Source organism: Takifugu flavidus, chromosome 19 (assembly GCF_003711565.1).
Source record: "Takifugu flavidus isolate HTHZ2018 chromosome 19, ASM371156v2, whole genome shotgun sequence".
Lineage (NCBI taxonomy): Eukaryota > Metazoa > Chordata > Actinopteri > Tetraodontiformes > Tetraodontidae > Takifugu > Takifugu flavidus.
Window position 1 is genome coordinate 528,933 of NC_079538.1, and position 17,937 is coordinate 546,869.

At 39.6% G+C, this 17,937-nt stretch overlaps 2 long non-coding RNA genes across 2 annotated transcripts; both read right to left on the reverse strand.

Annotated features, from left to right (window-relative positions):
- Positions 1–2,341: 2,341 nt before the first annotated feature.
- Positions 2,342–3,089, reverse strand: LOC130515908 (uncharacterized). The gene is made up of 2 exons (XR_008947299.1): positions 2,651–3,089; positions 2,342–2,506 (listed from the first exon to the last, which is right to left on the reverse strand). It is a non-coding gene; the product is annotated as an uncharacterized LOC130515908 (long non-coding RNA).
- A 2,420-nt stretch (positions 3,090–5,509) lies between these two features.
- LOC130515907 (uncharacterized) lies at positions 5,510–6,096 on the reverse strand. Its single transcript, XR_008947298.1, has 2 exons — positions 5,819–6,096; positions 5,510–5,674 (listed from the first exon to the last, which is right to left on the reverse strand). It is a non-coding gene; the product is annotated as an uncharacterized LOC130515907 (long non-coding RNA).
- Between the last annotated feature and the right edge of the window lie 11,841 nt (positions 6,097–17,937).

Genomic DNA, 17,937 nt, shown 5'->3' on the forward strand with positions numbered 1-17,937 from the left:
AATCTTAAAAATTGGTTTTCCATAAATTTTAGATCTATTTTCTTATTCACCCACAGCTAAGGCACCAGAAAAGGAATGAGAATGAATAAAATGAATCATAAATCAAAAGCCTCATCAAAGTGTAAACTGGCTTCAAGATAAAGCCAAAAACTCTGGGACCTTAACTTATGTCCTTGAGAAAGCCTGAAATCTCTTCAAGTGAAGTAAGAACGAGATTGATGTGAGCGCTGGTTCACTTGTGTTCTTGATGACAGCTGAAGATGTGAGTGCTAAAATGCAGTTCTACTCACCTAAATTGGTAAAAAATAAAAGCACCAATTTCAACTTGACCAGAGATTTTCTTACAGATAATTTTTATTTGGTGAAACTCTTAGTGCAAATATCACATTTAAGTGGTATTCTTTGTATCTAAAACATACTTTACATTACTCAGTATAACCATTAATAATGGATGGCCAATATTTTTTAAACTAACAGGTGTTCAGAGGGAACAAATGTTTCCCAATAGGAGTGGAGGCCCCCAGACCAAGCTAGCTTTACAGCACGTCTTCTACAACCAGAACTTGATTTTATAGACCTAAAGACTAGCTTTGGTCCATTCTTCCTGAAAAGGTCATTAAATCCATTCATAACTTTTTAAGTTATTTTGTTCACAGTCACATAAACATGAGCTCCTTGGTGGCGATAATAAGAAACCATTGACAGCTTGTAAATGTAATTAAGTTAACTGATGCTTAAATTTTAACTCCATGCACATATTACTGTTCTTATGTAACTTTAAGAAAAATAAACTAAGAATGTTGAAAACTTGAACCTAAACTATTGCATCGACATAAGACCCTTTTATTCGGACACACATTTTTACTGGGGGTGTCTCCCATTTCTCTTGCTGCCCTTTAGTCACACCTTGGGGGTCAATCTCCATGCAACCTAAGCAGTCATTTTGCCCACTGCCCAGAGAAAACCCATGTAGATCAGCCCATTATAGCATACTGACATAAGACTTTGCTGCCTTCTGGTTAATTACATCCTTATAAATCTTCTGTCCTCATAATATAGTGCTGTTTTCCAGTGGCAGAAACAGAACTTTTCCCTTGGGGTGGTCAGGCTAAGACAATTATTGACATTAGTGGCAATAAGTAGATACCTGAAATGTCTTAGATGACTGTTTTCATTAGCACAACTGTAGGCCCAAAGACTTTGACTGTTACCAGTAAATCTCCACAAATGCAAATATTAATAAACCTATATTAGCTTGTTCCTACCGTCCAAGATCGGTACACTAATTTTCTTCTTTAGTGCCTTTTTTCCACAAGAAAAAAATCCATGTAAATCCTGAAGTCATAAATAAATATATTCTGCTTATATTTATACATAAAACATACTGTAAATTCATTAAAAAACAAACAAACTACCAAACAGACAAAGAAAGCACTTCTGTAGTGTAAAAGGCCTTCACTGACCAGACTACACAGCTACATTTGAAAGTAAAGGGTCAATTGTAAAGACTAAAGAACACAAAACCTCAGATATGTTTTAATAACTTTGAGTGCAGAGATACTTCTCTCACATGAAGCTTTTTAAAGCTGTGCATTACGCAAACCATTGGGTTTTCCCCCAATAAGATTGTCATGCTGTGCAAGTGCTAAAATAACTAGTTTATTTTCGTCATCACTTTCAGCCTCTCTTCCCTCTTTGTGATATATACATACATATGTAGAGAGAGAAAGAGAGAAGTGTGTAGCCAGTTAACAGTACTACCTCTGCCAAAAATTTAATGTAATAAAGGTTTTCTTGTACCAAATTTGTATACTCTGGTGACATTGTTTTCATCCATGTTTTGATCCATTTTCTCCAGATCTCTCCAAGCTCTCATGGCTTTGATGTGCACCTCAGAGTTAGCAAGTGCAGCAAAGCCTCCATCTGTAAACGTGACTTTCTTTTAGTTGGTGAAGCCTGCAACTGTCAGTGTGACGTCAGTGTGTAGAAGGCTAAAGGGTCTACAGCCATCCTTGTACTGTGAGGACGTAATCCCCGGGTGCTGATGCCATGAGGCACCGATAGCTCTTAGCTAGTCTACAAAGGCTGATCTTGGGAAAACATGCAGTTGTTGCTGGCGAGACCTATCGGCCCTTGATCCTGACATGACTAAAACAGGAAAAAATACCAGAAAACATCTCATCTATGTCATCAAACAACAAGTTTTAATATTGTAAAAGTTGTATGTTAGTTCATGGCCATTTGGGAGTTAAAATTCGTTGCCTTCAACATAGAGCTTTTGTTTTTTCTTGAACTATTTTTTATTCATAATTTATTCACAAGCAGAAGTCAGAGGCCTGTGCACTTTTTGAAATGTTTTGGTCTTTAATAAATAGATGGAAATTACAATTTTTTAAAAAAATCCACAGATAAATCTATTCTTCAATTGGTCATTAGTTGCATTCCCAAATAATATAACTAGAGGAGGCCCAGTCAAACCCCTCTCTGGCTGCACTGGAAGGTCAATCTGTCATTTGAATACAAGACAAAAGATTAATAGCAGCATTTGTTCATGTCAGCTTTAGATTAGACCATACTTACACCTGCCATTGTTACTTGGAATGTAATGAATAAAAGCATAAAAAAGTAAATGGTGGGTATGGGAAGCTACCTCAGGGGCTTCACTCCATCCTCCCTGGAGGTAGAGCATGTGGTGAGAGGGGAGGTGTCTGCTGACTAAGGCACACTTCCACTGCTCTCATCAATGGCACAGACAGGAAGAGCTTTTTAGATGAAGTTAGTGCTAGCATGAATAGTTGTGGTTCAGAGCAGGTTTTATTCCTGGGTGGGAATTTTAACACACAGAATATTTTTGAGACCGTAATCATGCAGACCCTCATCCAGCCTCTCATGACAGTCTAAAGCAGCTGGTCTATTCTCATGTTGACGGTACACATCGTGCCACAATGTAGGATTTCCTCAGCCAGAATTGACCATTTTTATTGCTTTACACACCTTTTCAACATCTTTAAAGGTTGTAATCTCATGCCATCTGATATTAAAGCTCATTCTTTTGTTTTAGGTGAGATTGTTATTAAAAATATTTTACCTAAGAGTGCATAGTGGCATTTTAATTCACCTTTAACATTTGATAATGGTTTTAGAGAGGTTTTATATTATTCCTGTTCTGTCTTTAGCATTATTAAAAGTCTGATTTTACATGTCTTAGACACTCTCACACGCACATGTAGATCCATTAAAGACCTGGAGACTGAAATGAAGTGATTAGCAGTTCCACAGGAGAGGGAGGATGCATTGAAATTCTCAAGCCCCAAGAAATGGCCTTAGCCAAGCAACTTATGTCCTTGAGAAAGCCTGAAATCTCTTCAAGTGAAGTAAGAACGAGATTGATGTGAGCGCTGGTTCACTTGTGTTCTTGATGACAGCTGAAGACGTGAGTGCTAAAATGCAGTTCTACTCACCTAAATTGGTAAAAATAAAAGCACCAATTTCAACTTGACCAGAGATTTTCTTACAGATAATTTTTATTTGGTGAAACTCTTAGTGCAAATATCACATTTAAGTGGTATTCTTTGTATCTAAAACATACTTTACATTACTCAGTATAACCATTAATAATGGATGGCCAATATTTTTTAAACTAACAGGTGTTCAGAGGGAACAAATGTTTCCCAATAGGAGCGGAGGCCCCCAGACCAAGCTAGCTTTACAGCACGTCTTCTACAACCAGAACTTGATTTTATAGACCTAAAGACTAGCTTTGGTCCATTCTTCCTGAAAAGGTCATTAAATCCATTCATAACTTTTTAAGTTATTTTGTTCACAGTCACATAAACATGAGCTCCTTGGTGGCGATAATAAGAAACCATTGACAGCTTGTAAATGTAATTAAGTTAACTGATGCTTAAATTTTAACTCCATGCACATATTACTGTTCTTATGTAACTTTAAGAAAAATAAACTAAGAATGTTGAAAACTTGAACCTAAACTATTGCATCGACATAAGACCCTTTTATTCGGACACACATTTTTACTGGGGGTGTCTCCCATTTCTCTTGCTGCCCTTTAGTCACACCTTGGGGGTCAATCTCCATGCAACCTAAGCAGTCATTTTGCCCACTGCCCAGAGAAAACCCATGTAGATCAGCCCATTATAGCATACTGACATAAGACTTTGCTGCCTTCTGGTTAATTACATCCTTATAAATCTTCTGTCCTCATAATATAGTGCTGTTTTCCAGTGGCAGAAACAGAACTTTTCCCTTGGGGTGGTCAGGCTAAGACAATTATTGACATTAGTGGCAATAAGTAGATACCTGAAATGTCTTAGATGACTGTTTTCATTAGCACAACTGTAGGCCCAAAGACTTTGACTGTTACCAGTAAATCTCCACAAATGCAAATATTAATAAACCTATATTAGCTTGTTCCTACCGTCCAAGATCGGTACACTAATTTTCTTCTTTAGTGCCTTTTTTCCACAAGAAAAAAATCCATGTAAATCCTGAAGTCAAAATAATATATTCTGCTTATATTTATACATAAAACATACTGTAAATTCATTAAAAAACAAACAAACTACCAAACAGACAAAGAAAGCACTTCTGTAGTGTAAAAGGCCTTCACTGACCAGACTACACAGCTACATTTGAAAGTAAAGGGTCAATTGTAAAGACTAAAGAACACAAAACCTCAGATATGTTTTAATAACTTTGAGTGCAGAGATACTTCTCTCACATGAAGCTTTTTAAAGCTGTGCATTACGCAAACCATTGGGTTTTCCCCCAATAAGATTGTCATGCTGTGCAAGTGCTAAAATAACTAGTTTATTTTCGTCATCACTTTCAGCCTCTCTTCCCTCTTTGTGATATATACATACATATGTAGAGAGAGAAAGAGAGAAGTGTGTAGCCAGTTAACAGTACTACCTCTGCCAAAAATTTAATGTAATAAAGGTTTTCTTGTACCAAATTTGTATACTCTGGTGACATTGTTTTCATCCATGTTTTGATCCATTTTCTCCAGATCTCTCCAAGCTCTCATGGCTTTGATGTGCACCTCAGAGTTAGCAAGTGCAGCAAAGCCTCCATCTGTAAACGTGACTTTCTTTTAGTTGGTGAAGCCTGCAACTGTCAGTGTGACGTCAGTGTGTAGAAGGCTAAAGGGTCTACAGCCATCCTTGTACTGTGAGGACGTAATCCCCGGGTGCTGATGCCATGAGGCACCGATAGCTCTTAGCTAGTCTACAAAGGCTGATCTTGGGAAAACATGCAGTTGTTGCTGGCGAGACCTATCGGCCCTTGATCCTGACATGACTAAAACAGGAAAAAATACCAGAAAACATCTCATCTATGTCATCAAACAACAAGTTTTAATATTGTAAAAGTTGTATGTTAGTTCATGGCCATTTGGGAGTTAAAATTCGTTGCCTTCAACATAGAGCTTTTGTTTTTTCTTGAACTATTTTTTATTCATAATTTATTCACAAGCAGAAGTCAGAGGCCTGTGCACTTTTTGAAATGTTTTGGTCTTTAATAAATAGATGGAAATTACAATTTTTTAAAAAAATCCACAGATAAATCTATTCTTCAATTGGTCATTAGTTGCATTCCCAAATAATATAACTAGAGGAGGCCCAGTCAAACCCCTCTCTGGCTGCACTGGAAGGTCAATCTGTCATTTGAATACAAGATAAAAGATTAATAGCAGCATTTGTTCATGTCAGCTTTAGATTAGACCATACTTACACCTGCCATTGTTACTTGGAATGTAATGAATAAAAGCATAAAAAAGTAAATGGTGGGTATGGGAAGCTACCTCAGGGGCTTCACTCCATCCTCCCTGGAGGTAGAGCATGTGGTGAGAGGGGAGGTGTCTGCTGACTAAGGCACACTTCCACTGCTCTCATCAATGGCACAGACAGGAAGAGCTTTTTAGATGAAGTTAGTGCTAGCATGAATAGTTGTGGTTCAGAGCAGGTTTTATTCCTGGGTGGGAATTTTAACACACAGAATATTTTTGAGACCGTAATCATGCAGACCCTCATCCAGCCTCTCATGACAGTCTAAAGCAGCTGGTCTATTCTCATGTTGACGGTACACATCGTGCCACGATGTAGGATTTCCTCAGCCAGAATTGACCATTTTTATTGCTTTACACACCTTTTCAACATCTTTAAAGGTTGTAATCTCATGCCATCTGATATTAAAGCTCATTCTTTTGTTTTAGGTGAGATTGTTATTAAAAATATTTTACCTAAGAGTGCATAGTGGCATTTTAATTCACCTTTAACATTTGATAATGGTTTTAGAGAGGTTTTATATTATTCCTGTTCTGTCTTTAAGCATTAAAAGTCTGATTTTACATGTCTTAGACACTCTCACACGCACATGTAGATCCATTAAAGACCTGGAGACTGAAATGAAGTGATTAGCAGTTCCACAGGAGAGGGAGGATGCATTGAAATTCTCAAGCCCCAAGAAATGGCCTTAGCCAAGCAACTTATGTCCTTGAGAAAGCCTGAAATCTCTTCAAGTGAAGTAAGAACGAGATTGATGTGAGCGCTGGTTCACTTGTGTTCTTGATGACAGCTGAAGACGTGAGTGCTAAAATGCAGTTCTACTCACCTAAATTGGTAAAAATAAAAGCACCAATTTCAACTTGACCAGAGATTTTCTTACAGATAATTTTTATTTGGTGAAACTCTTAGTGCAAATATCACATTTAAGTGGTATTCTTTGTATCTAAAACATACTTTACATTACTCAGTATAACCATTAATAATGGATGGCCAATATTTTTTAAACTAACAGGTGTTCAGAGGGAACAAATGTTTCCCAATAGGAGCGGAGGCCCCCAGACCAAGCTAGCTTTACAGCACGTCTTCTACAACCAGAACTTGATTTTATAGACCTAAAGACTAGCTTTGGTCCATTCTTCCTGAAAAGGTCATTAAATCCATTCATAACTTTTTAAGTTATTTTGTTCACAGTCACATAAACATGAGCTCCTTGGTGGCGATAATAAGAAACCATTGACAGCTTGTAAATGTAATTAAGTTAACTGATGCTTAAATTTTAACTCCATGCACATATTACTGTTCTTATGTAACTTTAAGAAAAATAAACTAAGAATGTTGAAAACTTGAACCTAAACTATTGCATCGACATAAGACCCTTTTATTCGGACACACATTTTTACTGGGGGTGTCTCCCATTTCTCTTGCTGCCCTTTAGTCACACCTTGGGGGTCAATCTCCATGCAACCTAAGCAGTCATTTTGCCCACTGCCCAGAGAAAACCCATGTAGATCAGCCCATTATAGCATACTGACATAAGACTTTGCTGCCTTCTGGTTAATTACATCCTTATAAATCTTCTGTCCTCATAATATAGTGCTGTTTTCCAGTGGCAGAAACAGAACTTTTCCCTTGGGGTGGTCAGGCTAAGACAATTATTGACATTAGTGGCAATAAGTAGATACCTGAAATGTCTTAGATGACTGTTTTCATTAGCACAACTGTAGGCCCAAAGACTTTGACTGTTACCAGTAAATCTCCACAAATGCAAATATTAATAAACCTATATTAGCTTGTTCCTACCGTCCAAGATCGGTACACTAATTTTCTTCTTTAGTGCCTTTTTTCCACAAGAAAAAAATCCATGTAAATCCTGAAGTCATAAATAAATATATTCTGCTTATATTTATACATAAAACATACTGTAAATTCATTAAAAAACAAACAAACTACCAAACAGACAAAGAAAGCACTTCTGTAGTGTAAAAGGCCTTCACTGACCAGACTACACAGCTACATTTGAAAGTAAAGGGTCAATTGTAAAGACTAAAGAACACAAAACCTCAGATATGTTTTAATAACTTTGAGTGCAGAGATACTTCTCTCACATGAAGCTTTTTAAAGCTGTGCATTACGCAAACCATTGGGTTTTCCCCCAATAAGATTGTCATGCTGTGCAAGTGCTAAAATAACTAGTTTATTTTCGTCATCACTTTCAGCCTCTCTTCCCTCTTTGTGATATATACATACATATGTAGAGAGAGAAAGAGAGAAGTGTGTAGCCAGTTAACAGTACTACCTCTGCCAAAAATTTAATGTAATAAAGGTTTTCTTGTACCAAATTTGTATACTCTGGTGACATTGTTTTCATCCATGTTTTGATCCATTTTCTCCAGATCTCTCCAAGCTCTCATGGCTTTGATGTGCACCTCAGAGTTAGCAAGTGCAGCAAAGCCTCCATCTGTAAACGTGACTTTCTTTTAGTTGGTGAAGCCTGCAACTGTCAGTGTGACGTCAGTGTGTAGAAGGCTAAAGGGTCTACAGCCATCCTTGTACTGTGAGGACGTAATCCCCGGGTGCTGATGCCATGAGGCACCGATAGCTCTTAGCTAGTCTACAAAGGCTGATCTTGGGAAAACATGCAGTTGTTGCTGGCGAGACCTATCGGCCCTTGATCCTGACATGACTAAAACAGGAAAAAATACCAGAAAACATCTCATCTATGTCATCAAACAAGTTTTAATATTGTAAAAGTTGTATGTTAGTTCATGGCCATTTGGGAGTTAAAATTCTTTGCCTTCAACATAGAGCTTTTGTTTTTTCTTGAACTATTTTTTATTCATAATTTATTCACAAGCAGAAGTCAGAGGCCTGTGCACTTTTTGAAATGTTTTGGTCTTTAATAAATAGATGGAAATTACAATTTTTTTAAAAAAATCCACAGATAAATCTATTCTTCAATTGGTCATTAGTTGCATTCCCAAATAATATAACTAGAGGAGGCCCAGTCAAACCCCTCTCTGGCTGCACTGGAAGGTCAATCTGTCATTTGAATACAAGATAAAAGATTAATAGCAGCATTTGTTCATGTCAGCTTTAGATTAGACCATACTTACACCTGCCATTGTTACTTGGAATGTAATGAATAAAAGCATAAAAAAGTAAATGGTGGGTATGGGAAGCTACCTCAGGGGCTTCACTCCATCCTCCCTGGAGGTAGAGCATGTGGTGAGAGGGGAGGTGTCTGCTGACTAAGGCACACTTCCACTGCTCTCATCAATGGCACAGACAGGAAGAGCTTTTTAGATGAAGTTAGTGCTAGCATGAATAGTTGTGGTTCAGAGCAGGTTTTATTCCTGGGTGGGAATTTTAACACAGAGAATATTTTTGAGACCGTAATCATGCAGACCCTCATCCAGCCTCTCATGACAGTCTAAAGCAGCTGGTCTATTCTCATGTTGACGGTACACATCGTGCCACAATGTAGGATTTCCTCAGCCAGAATTGACCATTTTTATTGCTTTACACACCTTTTCAACATCTTTAAAGGTTGTAATCTCATGCCATCTGATATTAAGCTCATTCTTTTGTTTTAGGTGAGATTGTTATTAAAAATATTTTACCTAAGAGTGCTGTGATGGCCCTGGCCAACATTAGGGCACGGTGGTTTCTCCTTGTGTGTGGTTGGGTGTTCTGGTTGTGTTTCAGCAGGTTTGGCTCCCTCTGCTGAAGGTGCTGGGCGTGGAGATGGTGTGGCTCCCTGATTGGCCTGCACCTCAAGGGAAGGGCTTAAAGGAGGCTCTGAACTTCCTGCTCGTTGGCTCCCCGGGTTGCAGCCATGACCTGCCACATGGCCTTTTCATTGTTTTGTTTGTTAACTAGAATAAAACCTCTCTGAAAATGCAAGGTGCTGCTTGGACTTCCCCTTTTCTTACGTACTTGTTGTGATCCTCACGAGCTGATCATAACAGTGCATAGTGGCATTTTAATTCACCTTTAACATTTGATAATGGTTTTAGAGAGGTTTTATATTATTCCTGTTCTGTCTTTAAGCATTAAAAGTCTGATTTTACATGTCTTAGACACTCTCACACGACACATGTAGATCCATTAAAGACCTGGAGACTGAAATGAAATGATTAGCAGTTCCACGGGAGAGGGAGGATGCATTGAAATTCTCAAGCCCCAAGAAATGGCCTTAGCCAAGCTTTTAGACAGCAAAGAACAGGGTGCATTGATCCGATCCCGGATTCAGAACATCACAGAGCTACATACTCCCTATAGCTTCTTTTCTCGACTGGAGAAAAAACATGGGCAGAATAAGATAATCCAGAATAAGGTAATCAGAAGCTATCAGAAGCTCACCAGGATCAGTGGGGCCGTCTGGCTCATTGGGCAATGATACTAGTCTTACTTCATTGGACCAGGAAAAGGCATTTGACCGAGTTGAGCACCAGTTTCCCTGGAAGGTGATGGAGAGGATTGGGTTTAGCCCTGGTTCCGTAGCTATGATCTGTGTCTTGTATAGTGGCATTGTAAGTATGCTGAAGTTCAAGTCTGTGTGCTCCCTTCAGGGTGCATAGAGGCGTCCGGCAAGGTTGTGCCCTATCTGAGCTGCTCTATGCTCTCTTCCTTGAACCCCTCTTCTCTAGGATTTGTGCAAGCACCCACCCTGTTTTGCCCTGATTTGGATGCATCTGTGCATACCTTAATAAACTGGCTGTAGGTTTTTCTGATGTAGTTGTTCATTTCAATCACACTTTTCCCTTTATCTTTTTCTAGTAGACTCAAATCAATATTTGCCTCTCACATTATCCAAGATAGGACGGCACAGAGAGCAACTGCCTTACCCAAAATTATGTCAGAAATCCCATTCTCTATAATCTGGCCTTCAATTGGTCATCCAAAACAATGAACCTTCCTTTTTTTCCTTTCCTCTTGGCAGAGTTTTAACATACTCTGAGCTGGGTGGATTTCTCCATCAATATACCATTGATGTTTGTTCCTTTCTTCTTTTTAGAGGCATTTCAACCATCTCCACTTGTAGGGCTGACACTGGTGTGGTTTTCTTTCCACCACAGCATACTCTCAGTGCCTAATGAGAGTGAGTGACCTGATCAATCCAACATATACTGTTCTTAATGATGCTCTATGTGCTCCCCAATCCCTAGCTTTTAAAGACCTGATAACATTTAGAATATTTTTATGCTTTCCCACATGTCAATGTGTACGTTCCAGTAAATCCTTTTGTCAAAGCAAATCCCTAAATTAAATCAAATCAAATCAATCTTTATTTATATAGCGTCTTTTACAATCAAAAATTGTTTCAAGGCGCTTTCCAGAATCCCAGGGCCTAACCCCAGACAAGCAACAGTGGCAAGGAAAAACTCCCCTTTAACAGGAAGAAACCTTGAGCAGGACCAGGCTCATGTAGGGGGACCATCCTGCTGATGGCTGGCTGGGTAAAGAGAGAGGAGAAGGGGGAAGGACAGGTAGAGGAGAGGAGAGGAGATGGGAGAGGAGAGGAGAGGAGAGGAGAGGAGAGGAGAGGAGAGGAGAGGAGAGGAGACGAGACGAGACGAGAGGAGAGGAGAGGAGAGGAGAGGAGAGGAGAGGAGAGGAGAGGAGAGGAGAGGAGAGGAGAGGAGAGGAGCGGAGCGGAGCGGAGAGGAGAGGCATAGAGCATAGAAATACACACAAAAATACATCATATTGAATATTGAATAAGCTGCCGGTTGAGTGGGTCAGCGGGGTTGGAGGTCATCATGCAGCTCTGAAGGTGGCGATACCTGTAAATGAATACAGAAGGAAGGGGGGGGGGTGCAGAAAAACTACACAAGAAAAATACTAATACTAATTCCCAAATACTTAAAACAATCCACTACTTCCTTCTAAATATTGCTCATGTAATTCAAGGTTGATTTGACTTGTGTGTTTTGCTTGCTAACTGAGAGTCCAAAGCCCTATTTCAGTGCCCAAACCTCCAGCTTTCCTATAGCCTCCTGCAACTTTCCTAAAACAAATGGTACATCTCGCCCCCTTTTCCACATAGCCTGACCCAGCATCTGTAAATAATGAAGTCCCAATGGAGCTGCATATACTCCTAAATATATAATTTGTCATGACCGAGAATAAAATTGGGCCAATAATACTTCGCTGAGGGATTATATTGTCTACTGTGAGGTTCTCACTTATATTTTAGCCACTCTTACCGTGATAAACCCACTTTGATATTGCTTTAATTCTTCTCTTGTTTCTAAATATTAGCTCATTCTTTCATTCATCAGTTTTTCCATAATTTTACCTCCATCAGATGTTAGAGCTATTGGGCTGTAGCTCTTTGGCAAACTTACCTGGCTTATAAATAGGCATGATAACAGCTTCTTTCCACTGATTAGGTCCCGTTTCCCATATCTTGTTATACAGTTTCAACATTACCTCTACTTTGAACACTAAGGTTATCTAACATGCAGTAATTTATTTGGTATTTTCTTGGAGTCGTTTTTCCAGATTTCTGTTAGGATTCAGTGTATTATGTTGTTTTTTTCCTAGTTCTTTCCCCTCTCCCTGGCAGGCAGGTCTGAAGCACCACCTTCTTCACCTGCAGCTCATCTGAGCGGTTTGTTCCACCTCTTGTTGCCAGATCATTGTAGCGCTCATGTGGTAATGCTTGGCTCCCTTAACCTTCATTTTTTTGAGATTGGGCTTTTGCCAGTTGGCCTTCCTTGTGAGTGTTTTACTTCTCTCACCTTTACTCCCCCCCCCATTCCTACACCTCCCAGTTTACTGCTGCTCAGAGTAGCCCCACTCGCCTGCACACTGCCCAGCTACTGCACCTTCACCTTTTTGTAACCTTACGATCAGGTTTATCTGGGTCTGCATTTTTGGGTCCTGTTTCAGGCTTCACTTGACAAAACAATTTCCTTAATGCATTGTTCAGCTCTGTCATTGAAAAGTCAATATTAATTACATTTCTGTATTCAGATTCACCTTGTAACACTATTTTCTTATTGTTTTTCTCAATTATATTGTATTTCTTCAAATATATTGTTTTTCTTCAATTATACTTTTGCATATGTCATTTGTATCATTAACCATCTGGTTTCCATTTATCAGTCAGTTTATCCTCAGGCAATATTCTGAACAAATCCAGTTTGCTCCTTCAAATTTCCATACCCCTCCTTGTTCTGACCCTAAAACTTTCAGTTTCTAAATATATACATATTGGATAATGATCACTCCCCACTATGCTCCTCCTCAACGCTTCCCAACTACATTTCCCTGCCACATTTTGTGGCACTCATGTTAGATCTATAGATGACTCTGTATCCTTTGCAAAATTTGCCCTTGTGCCTACACCAATATTTAAACATACCAGACCTTTGTCATCCTAAATTCCTTATATGACCTCTCCATTCAAGTCTTCCTGGTGCCCCCACATTGTGATATGTGCAGTAAAGTCTCCATACCAGATTATCTTTCCACTCCACTCAGCAAGAATCCCTTCCATTCCTTCTTTTTTAACCATTTGAAGTTAATTTTATACACCCCTCTTTTGTCCAAACCTCTATAGCTACATCATTGCCTGCCTGTTCACACCTTGGCTGATAAATATGACATTATTTTGATTTTTTCTGTTCTAGCTTCTGTTCTGCCTGATCTGAGCAGTTAATGACAAGAAAAAGAAATTGATTGTCTGCTATAAGGCTGAGCTGAACTGTTGGTTTGACACACATGCGTTATTTGGTTCATCCATGTCTTCCACAGTTTTCCTTTTGCTCACAATCGTCACTGACTGTGCAAACGTTACTCTCTGCTCTGCTGTGACCTGTTGAATTGCCACAGCCTGTTTTCTCATTTCACAGCCTCCATATGCTGCTGTATGGTTCCCCCACAGTTACAACATTTAACTATGTTATTGTTCCCACATTCTCCACACAGGTACTCCTCCCACATCTCCCACACCTCTGCTTCCTCCTACACACTGCAGCAATTTGGCCCAACCGTTGGCATTTGTAACACCTAATCAGAGGTTGAACATACACTCGCAACCTAAAACTTGTGTATCCTATCATGATCTTGACAGGGTGAAACTGAGCTGTCTACTTTTTCACCAATTCCTGAAGGCATTTGATTTCATTGACTGTCCACCCTTTTTTAATCTCTTCCAAGATTTTTCCAAAGAATATTTTTCCAAGTTCTTGGCACTGCCCCCCCCTCCAACTTTTTTTTAAACTTTTTTTCTCTCCAACATTTCTTTTCTATACATGCTTTGCAACTTACCGTAATTTCTGGACTACAGAGCACACGTGATTAAGAGCCGCATAATCTAATTTTAGAAAGAAAATCAATTTTGTACTTATACAAGCCCCACCGGATTTTAAGCCGCAGGTATCCCACGTAGTAATATGAAAAATTAGATCGAAAACACTCAGTACCAGTAGATGTTTTTATTACCGTAAGAGACGAGTCACTGACGAGTGACAAACAGTCAGTTAAGAAACAACAGCCACCTTTTCACTTGTATGTTTATACAAAGACCTTAAATCCAATTGTCATCACGTCAGGATTTTTTAACTTTTCTTTTAATTTAATCCGTTTAGCAACATAAATATATTGTACCGGTAAATGCTTTTTTTCCTAACGGTGTCTGTAATGCAACTACCTTGAAATATACTACGTTTGTATCAGCTAAACACAAATTACGTTGTTTATGCTTTTTACTCAAACAATGAACAATCTAAAACTCCCCGATGGCCCACCTCTAAAATCTTCTATTTTCATCGCGGTGGTGATTGCTTTTGCCTTCAGTCTGATTTGTACAGCGGAAACACCACGGCCGCCTGCTCTCTGTGTGTTGACCCAGTCTTCAGAAAGTTTTCAAGCTCGGGCCACCTGCGATGTTTACGTCTAAAAGCTTTTGTCGTCTTTTTGCTTTGGATCAGTTCTTCAGGCGGGCGTCTCCACCTTCTCGCCATTGATTACCGTAATTTATGCCAAGATTACGTGCGCCAGCTCGATTTCCTTCTTCAACCGCCAGAGTGATCGCTTTTAACTTAAAAGTCGCATCATATGCTTTTCTTCTAGTATTTTCCATGTTGATGAGGGTTAGTAAAAATGACTGATTCACAATACGGTAGTTGTGATAGTGCGCCATGAAAAAAACATAAATAAGCCGCACCGTAGAATAAGCCGCAGTGTTTAAAGTGTAGAAAAAAAGTAGCGGCTTATAGTCCGGAAATTACGGTAAGTGTTTTATCTCTTGGTCCTCCATTCTTGAACTTCAAAAACAGGCTGCTGTCTCTTGGCACTTTAGCTACTTCATTATCTCCAAGCGCTCTCCTCAAACCGTTTGTCAGCACTGTCGGACTGACTGAAGATAAGCCTGACTCTTGGCATCACCCATCTGACCTGGAGGGCAGAAAAGCCACTTTTGTTTGTAGTTATATATCGGCCCCCTGCTGGGCCACATTCAAAGTTCCTGTCTGAGTTCTCTGACTTAGTCATTATTGGAGACTTTATATACATGTAGATGTTGTAAATGACAGCTTTAGAAATGGCTTCATTTCATTACTTGAGTCAGTTGGTTTCCTTCAGCAGATATACCAACCAACTCATAGCTTCAACCACACCTTAGATCTAGTTCTGACTTATGATGTTGAGGTAGAACATGTGTCAGTGTTCCCTCAGAACCCACTCCTGTCTGATTATTCTTTGATCACTTTTACATTTATGATTAAGGATTCTTCTATGCGCAGAACACAGTCTCACTATAGCAGATGTCTTTCAGATAATGCTGTTGCTAAGTTTAAAGAAGTGATCCCTGTGCTGATTTCAGGACCACCGTGTGTTTCCCCAGGGATCAATTATTATAATCTTAGCCCTGCAGAGGTTGACTCTATTGCTGAAGATGCAGAAACCTCACTGAGAATCATGCTTGATTCTGTTGCCACCCTGAAAAAGACCCTCAAGCAGAAAGTGTGAAGACGAGAAAGGAAGTGGTATTCTTGTAAAATAGATAGCTACCATTTAGCCTGGAAAGACTGTCTGGTAGTTTACAAAAAGGCCCTTCGTAAGGCTAGAACATTCTTATTTTTCTTCTTAAATTGTAGAAAACCAGAATAACCCCAGATTTCTTTTCAGCACTGTTGCCAAATTAACCAAGAATCACAGTGTTTTAGATCCACGTATCCCTTCTTCCCTGAGTGGTGAAGACTTCATGAGCTTCTTCACTGATAAAGTTCTAGCTATCAGAGGAAAAGCTAACCAGGCCATCCCAACAACTGGACCATCACCAGATGTGCTGACTGTGGGAACATACAGGATCTCCAACGACCCCTTAAACTCCTTCACCCCTATATATTTTTCTGAGGCGTCTTTGCTAATACAGAAGTCCAAGTCCACCACATGTCTTTTAGATCCCATCCCAACACACATGTTGAAGGATGTTTTACCAATGATAGGCAGTTCTATCCTGGAACAGATCAATTGTTCTTTAATGACAGTGTATGTACCCCAGTCCTACAAGGTGGCAGTGATTAAACCGAGCAAATTATCGATATCCAACCTTCCTTTTATCTCTAAAATTCTTGAGAAGCACCTTCAGAGGAACTGCCTGTTTGAGATATTTCAGTCAGGCTTTAGAGCTCAGCGCAGCACAAAAACAGCACTTATTAAAGTTACTAATGATTTTCTTATAGCTTCAGATCATGGATTGGTTTCTATGCTGGTTCTGCTGGACCTCAGTGCTGCTTTTGATACAGTTAATCACAGCATCCTGTTACAGAGGCTGGAACATGTGATTGGGATTAAAGGGACAGCACTAGACTGGTTTAGATCATATTTATCAGCTAGATACTAGTTTGCTCATGTCCATGGTGTTCCCTCTTCAGACAGTAGGGTTAGCCATGGAGTTCCACAAGGTTCTGTACTTGGACCAATCCTTTTCACCTTGTAAATCTTCCCTTAGGGAACATTATTCGGCAGCATGGATAAATTTTCATTGTTATGCTGATGATGCTCAGCTTTATTTATCCATGAACCCGAGGAGACAGAGAAGTTAGTTAAGCTTCAGGCCTGTCTTAAAGACATAAAGTCCTGGATGTCTTCAAATTTCCTCCTCCTTAACTCAGGAAAAACTGAGGTCATGGTTTTTGGTCCTGAACCTCTCAGGGATAGATTAGAACACATGATCACTCTAGATGGTATCTCATTAACATCTAGTCTCTCTGTGAGGAATCTAGGAATAACTTTTGATCAAAATCTCTCCTTCAACTCACACATTAAAACAGTCTCTAGAAGTGGCTTTTTTCACTTGAGGAACATCACAAGAATAAGGAAACTACGGCATGATGCTGAAAAGTTAGTCCATGCATGTGTTACTTCCAGGCTGGACTATTGTAATTCTTTATTATCAGGGTGTCCAAACATCTGTTTAAGAAGCCTCCAGGTGATCCAAAATGCTGCAGCTAGAGTTCTGACAGGTATTGACAAAAGAGATCACATTACTCCCGTACTGGCGTCTCTTCATTGGCTGCACATTAAATTTAGAATAATTTTTTAAATTCTTCTTCTGACCTACCAGGTCCTCAGAGACCTAGCTCCATCCTACCTGGAGGAGCTAGTGACACCTTATCATCCCAATACAGTTGATTGCTCCACTCTCAGAATGCTGGTTTACTTGTGGTCCCCAGAGTCTCTAGGGGTAGAATGGGGGGCCGAGCATTTAGCTACCAGGCCCCCCTGCTATGGAACCAGCTCCCTGTCCAGGTATGGGAGGCTGACTCCATCTCTACTTTTAAGATTAGACTTAAGACCTTCCTCTTTGAAACAGCTTATTGTCAGTAATTCTGTAGTTCCAGTTATTATCCTAGTCAGACTAATTATCATATTTAGAGGGTCATCTAATTGACAAACTGCTGGCACCCTGCTGGGTTATGGCTGCTGAGTGGATCAGTGATGTTATTTCTTGTAGAGTTTCATACCTCCCTCATCAGACCCTCCACCACTACCACTTGCCATTCTCCTCTAGTCACAGTCCAGATTTTCCCACAAACCACTGGTATCACATACTATAGTATCACTTTCTCCTCCGTACCCAGCACCGTAAGGCGGAGCTAATGTTCTGTACCACTTTTGT